Here is a 7,397-nt window from a genome sequence, read left to right as displayed (position 1 = left end):
ATTTCAATGTTATTTGCATAGACACCAATGTAAATAGTTATATAATGGTTTGAAGTTAGTAATGTTTTAGAATTGTAAATATGTTATTTATCTTTATTTCATGTAATGTTTAAGACATCTTATTTGAAATAATAAAAAAAATATTTAGTGAAAAAAAAAAAAAAAACAGGCTAAGCCCTTTTTAAGTCTTGCTAGCTTTTACTGTCAATTTATTCCTAATTCTGCACCTGTTACTGGTGTTCCAGTTGGCTTGATTGGGTAAGATTCCCTTGAAGGCTGAGTAGACAGTTAAAGCAGAACAAGCCTTTACTCAACTAAAAGATATATTGTGTTCAGAATCCATACTTTCAGCTCCTAACTTTTACAAGCCATTTTTAGTGCACTGTCACCCCTCAGGTAGGCATAGGTGCAACTTGTCTCATGTTATAGATAAGAATGAGCAGCCCATACACTATGTAACTAGAAAAGCCAGCAGTGCTACAGCAAATTATTCAGCTACAGAGAGAATGCCTTGTCTTTGATCCTCACCACCCTAAAATATTATTTGTTGGGTAGGGTCTTTGTTTTGTTAAACATGCCTTCTACAATGGCTCCAGTAGCAGGAAATGTGCAATCCAAAACTGTCCAGATGGGATATGATCTTCCAGTCATATAATTTCAAAATTTAACATCATCCCGGCTGCAGGCACTTAAATGGAGATGGTCTGTCTTGAGTTTATGCCACATACAAGAATAATAGAAGCAGTGCTGATCAGATGGCATGGTGATTTCTAGGGTCTATATTATATCATCGAACGCTTAAAAATGCGAACATTGATTGATCGACCTAATTTAAGCGAAAGCTTCCAATCTCAAACTGTCAGATCAGCAATTTTTTTCCCAGGGAAAAAAATCGCTGATCCAAAACACATACATACAACACAAGCACACCAAACAAACAGAAATCTACACACATACACCTAAACCCTACACTAAACTATGCACACACCACTAACTACCCACTTACCTTAACCCAAACCCTAACCCTAAGGTCCATCACTATCGCTCACTCACCTCACCCGCTCCCTAACCCTAACTCACTTAAATCCACCCTAACCCTCATGTCCACTCAATCGCACACACACCTAACCCGAGCCCTAACCCTAACTCACCTAAATCACCCTAACACTCATATCCACACAATCGCACACTTACCTGAATCCGACTGGTAACTACCATAAGACTGAAAATACCGAAGCAACAGAAACGGACAACCAAATTCTTTCCCTAGGAAAAAAATTGAGTTTCTGCTGCTTCGATATTTTGCAGTTTCGCGAAAATAAGTTCGATCAATCAGCGTTCGCTTTTTTAAGCATTCGAGGATATAATATAGACTCGATTTCTAAGCCTGGAACATACACTGCTCAGTGTGGGGTTATGTCTGCTATGGGTGCCTTTTATAAAGGGTGCATCATAAGGGAGAAATGCAAAGCAAGCAGACAGACCAGAAAGAGATCCGTCTCTACAGCAAGCAATGAGGAGTTAAGTGTATCTTGGAATACATAATGGCCAGTACCTAAGAAGTAAGACTCCTGACCTGAGTGCCAGGTGAGGGTTCCAAACAGGAGATTTCAGGGAGCTGCAGAAAGCAGTCAAGAAGGTGTTCCTGAAAACTAATGTCTAGAAGCTTTCTCTCCCCAAAGCCTGAAAGGGGAAAGTAGCTGCTGAGAAACTAATAGAACTTGCCTCTACCTGTGTTGTAAAGCCTAATGACAACAGTGATGACAACAAATAATGTTTTGCTTTGAAAAACTTTGTATGAAGGAAGGTATATCTACATTTCATTGATCTATAGGAGATTGAGTAGCTGATGACTGAGTGAATTTGCAATATCACTGTATGCTTCACCACAGTAACTTGCTTATACACACCAGTGGTACAGTTCATTGTTTTGTAACAGTGGAGTTGGTATATATATATATATATATATATATATATATATATATATATATATATATATATATATATAATGTATTGCATCCCCCGTGTGTGGGGCTTTTCCCCACACACACCCCTACTTTTATATTTTCACTCCGAGGTCACACTACAGTGGGGAAAAGGGAATTCTCCCTTAACCTGTGACTGGCACAACAAGCATACTTAACTGAAAGTGCTGCTTCAGTGAACAGCACTTTTGGTTATGTATGTTCGGTGATTTCTACTTCGTCACAAAGTGCCATCGGGGATCTGTACAGATCCCATATAGATATATATATATATATATATATATATATATATATATATATATATATATATATATATATGTATAAAAAACTTCAGGAATGTGTGAGAATTCAAAAAATTTTTTTTGCATTTATTTTATGCTTTTTAGGTTATGCTCGTCCACTTTTCAGTATCAGATATTCAGGAAAGCATAACTTGTTCATTTGTAACTTGACCAAACATATGATACTATGAAGGGCTACTGCAACTGTGAACCGAAATCTGGAAAGACTGTTGTGAATAAACAGGATTTTTGTTTCTGTTACTTCCCATGTACTTTTCCTTTGTCCCTGTAAATAAATCTTGCTTAAAAACTGAGAAAGCTGTTTCAATGTCCCAGGTTTCATTACTGAAAACACAAAAATGATAGACTACATATGTATGTATTATGCATGCTATATATATATATATATATATATATATATATTTATTTATATACATTTGTTGACTGGGAGAGTCCGGCTGGATTAATGTCCATTTTCAGCGGAGACCCAGGGAGAAAATCTCCAGAATACAATTAGCCGTACAAACAAAAGCTACAGTTAGTCAATTAAACAAAGATACACTACTTATAAAACATATTACTTGTCATATACAGCAGAGTAAGACAATATGTTAGTTCGTAGATTTAGTCATGACTGAATACGTAGAGGACTTATTTTCCAAGTGACACTGTTTATTTATAATAAGACTGGAGGAAGTGGACAAAGATTCCTGGGGAGGAGAATATTATATTGTGCTAAAAAGATATGCCTTAAGGTGTTGCTTTTTAAAGTCAGGAGCCAGAGAGGGGTATGGGAAAGAGGGAATCCAAGATTGCCCCGAGTTAGCACAGGCGCATATCCAGTGGGATTGAAATAAAGGTTGAGTTTTTTCTTGAATTTAACCAATGAGGATTCCTGAGTTAGATCTGGTGGCAAGTGGTTCCAGGTTTTGGTAATATAGTTGGGGAAAAGGGAGTCGCCTGTTGAGTTGCGTGATTTTGTAGTCTTGAGTAGTAGTTTTTCAGTGGATCTGAGTGGCCGTGAACTAATGTGAGGAGTTATTAAAGATTTGAGAGCAGGTACCTTATCAGGGTGGTGAAGCACTTTATGAGCTGTATTAAGTTGGTTGTATAGGAGGAGATTAGGGAATTCAAGCCAGCTGAGTAGTTTCAGGTTTTGACAGTGATGTGTGTGAAATTTAGAGTTGCTGGTGAAATGGGCTATGTGATTGTAACAGAGTGATAGTTTTTTTAGTTCAACCTTAGCCAAGTTGGTAAGTATAGGGGATGCATACATATGTGTTGATAGGAGGTGGGAGCGGGCAATAGTGGATCTAGTTTCTTGGATTAAGAATGACCTGTTCTTATATAGTGATCCAATTCTTTTGTTTGTATTTTTTATGGTTTTGCTTACATGGAGGTCGAGTTTTAGATGGTTATCTATGTGCACCCCTAGCAGTTTTGTGTGGGTATCTGGAGTGATAATAGTTCCATTGTTAGTAATCACAGTAAAGGTTGTGGGAGGTGACCGCTGGGTTGGGGTGAATAACAATAATTTCTTTTTTAGGATTCAAGATCAGCTGACGGTTGGAAAGCCAGTTTTCAATGGTATTAAATGTTGTTTGAGTTATGGACTGGAGTTTGAGTGGGGTGCAGTCTGTACAAATCAAAGTGGAGTCGTCGGCATACTGAATGCAGGTGGCATTGGGGATTTCATTTATAAAGATAGAAAAAAATAGTGGTCCCAGGACAGAGCCCTGTGGAACCTCAAAAGTGACTGGGAGTAGGGAGGACAGGTTGTTTTGCCAAAGTATGGCCTGACTTCTACCCAGTAAGCAGTTTTGGAACCACTGAATGGCCAACTGATTAAGGGACAGATTTTCCAGTGTGCAGATAAGTTGGCGGTGGTTAACCATGTCAAAAGCCTTGGAGAGGTCAAGAAAGAGAGCTGATGACAACTGACCATTATTCATGTTATTGTTAATAGTATTGGTGAATGAGAGGAGTGCAGTTGTGCAATGATGGGGCCTAAATCCATGCTGTGAGTTGGCTAGTAGTTTGTTATGGGTAAGAAAGTGCATTAGCTGACTGTAAATGCACTTTTCTAAGATTTTGGCTAGTGGGGACAGTATAGTGATTGGCCTGTAGTTGGACATTTTGGTAGAACTCCCCCCTTTATGCAATGGTTTCACATATGATACCTTCCAAATGGAGGGTATGGTACATTCTTTGATGGCTCTTGTGATGACCATGCCCTGGCCCAGCAATCAAGTAGTCTCAATACTCGCCACTAACACCAGAGAGGGTGTCTCATATGAGAGGAAAGGATAACAAATACACACAGTAAAGTGCAATTTCCCTTAAGAGCACACAGAGATCACAGTCAGTCCAGGGGATGGTCACTCCCTTACACCCCAGATCCCCAATAAGACTCCCCACTAGTACAGCTATAGTGTCCAGATCTCAGCCTAGTTGGGCAAGCTAAAATCTCCAGCACCCTCTCTGTCCAACCAGTGCTTCATGTCCCTGCCCAAGTAGCTGACACACACACACTTTGAGATAAGAGTTTATACAACCACTGACACTTCTGGGGAAGGCTGGCACAGGTTCTCCAGCTGTGCCCCTTTTACCCAGACTATACCGTAGTATCCTGCCACCACCCAGCTAATAATTATCAGCTACTCAAAAGCTCTTAAAAGGGTGCCCAATTATTACTGTGCAATATTATTATCCAATTGGTAGCATGACTAAACAGTCTCAATGCTTATTAGAGTGACCTGGTACAGGATCCTTATGTACATGCAATGTACTCTAGAGCTTAACTTATCTTTACACAAACCAGTCACAGTTAAAAAGTTTTAAAATATTTAATAATCAATAATTAAAACCACAAGACAATACTTTCTATTAAACAGTGCTAGTCAAAAGAGTTCAGAGATCACACAGAAATACTTAAAATAAATCAGTGGTACAGTTCTGACATCACAGAAAAACACTTAGTCTAAACTTTCTAATTCCCAGCTATTGCTACAAGAAAATAACTTACTTGCATAGAGCAACAGGCAGTGCTGTGAATTGGATAGTCAGCAAAAATGCTTAATAATCTCTGGTTCTCATTGTTTAAATTGAAACTCCAGTTCTGCTAAACATTACATCATCTTTTACACCTTCCTGGTGTTCCCAGGCTGACAGAACCTGCATTTACATTATTTTACACTTAGAGCAATAAAGGACATTCCACACGTAAATTCTGGTCATTAACATAAGCCTTAAAACAATAAGCAGGATGCTTACTCCAAACTCATCGACTCCAAATTCTAACTTCAAAGGAACAGACAAATTAATTTTAATTTCAAAGGACCAACAAGAAATGCTTGACTTGGCTTTCTTTACTGCAGATAGCAATGTTGCCACATTGTTTTAAGTTCAACATTAATATTTACAAATGATAGAATTATCTGCACAATTCTATCTGGCTAGGCTGGCAGCCTTCACTCATCTCTACCAGTCTTCACATCCCCCCCCCCCCAGAGAACTCAAGCTAGTTTTTCAAGTGACCCTTGAGAAACACCGCTTGAGAGGGTTAGGTCTATCTGAGTGTACCACACCCCATTCCCTGTCTTGAGAGCCCATCTGCATTGGCATTGCTACTCCCACTGCGGGGCTGCACTGACATATCATATACTAGCAACCCTATGCTCCATCTTAGCAACTTGGCATTTTGCTGGCTGGCTCTGTTTAACCATGTTAGGGGATTGTGATCTGTCATAACAGTAAATTTTCTTCTATATAGATAAGGCTGAAGTTTATGCAGTGCCCACACTATGGCTGGACATTCCTTTTCTACAGCTGCATAGCATTCCTCCCTGGGTTGGATGCTGCAATGGAGATAAACTACTGGGTGCTCTTCTCCCTCTGAAGAAATCTGGCTAAGTACAGCCCCCACCCCATGGTTTGAAGCATTCACCTGCACAACAAAGTCTTTGCTGTAATCTGGACTAGCTAAAACAGGGGGTCCTCCCAAAGCTTTTTTATGTGTCTGGAATGCTGCTCACATGCTGGGGTCCACACTACCTTATCTGGCCTGTTCTTCCTTGTCAGGTCTGTGAGGGAAGCACCTATGGTACTGTAACTGGGGATTAACTTTCTGTAGTACCCTGCTGTCCCTAAAAATGCCCTCACCTGTTTTTAGTAACAGGTTCAGGCCATGCCTGAATGGCTTCCACTTTGGCAGGTTCTGGCCTTATCTTACCACTCTCCACTCTATGTCCTAAGTAGGAGACCTCCGCCATACCCACCTAACATTTGCTTGGCTTAATGGTCAACCCTACCCTCTGTAGTCTGCCCAGCACCTCCCTGACATGCTGAAGGTGCTCTGGCCAGGAATGGCTGTAGATGGCAATATCATCCAGGTAAGCAAGGGCAAACTCTCCTGCTCCTGCAAGGATGTGATCTACCTGCCTCTGGAAAGTTGCTGGGGCATTCTTCATCCCAAAGGGCATCTTTGTGAACTCATATAAGCCAAAAGGAGTCACAAAGGCTGACTTCTCTCTAGCACTGAGAGTCAAGGTCACCTGCCAGTAACCCTTGGTAAGATCGATGGTTGTAAGATACTTAGCCCCACCCAGCTGCTCTAGGGCCTCATCTGTCCTAGGCATGAGGTAAGCATCTGTCTCGGTGTGACTATTTAATTTCCTGTAGTCCACACAGAACCTGGTGCTGCCATCCTTCTTTGACATCAGCACCACTGGGGAGGCCCAGGGACTGTTGGACTCTTGAATCACCCCTAGTTCCAACATCTCCTGTACCTCCTCCCTCAGAGTCTGTTTGACTCTCTCAGGCACCCTATAAGGGGCCTGCCTAATAGGTCTTTGGGGTCCTGTATTCACCTGGTGCTGCACTAGGTGGGTGCACCATGGATTCCCAGTGGACATGTCCCCAACTTCCTGCAACATTGCTTGGATTTCTATAACCTGGATAGGAGATAGCTGCTGGGGCATTGCTACCCCTTCCACCGAGGTGTCAGCCCAAGCCTCACTGAGGAGATCAGTCCCCAGATCTCCCTCAGACTCCTCCTGCAATACACTGCAAATGCTCAGCACAAGGGCCTCCTTATCATGGTAAGGTTTCATCATGTTAACATGGGACAATT

The sequence above is a fragment of the Protopterus annectens genome, chromosome 4.part0 (genome assembly GCF_019279795.1).
Source record: "Protopterus annectens isolate FY-2018-M chromosome 4.part0, PAN1.0, whole genome shotgun sequence".
NCBI classification, from domain to species: Eukaryota; Metazoa; Chordata; order Ceratodontiformes; family Protopteridae; genus Protopterus; species Protopterus annectens.
The sequence above is the reverse complement of the archived record's forward strand: the minus strand, read 5'-3'. Positions refer to the sequence as shown.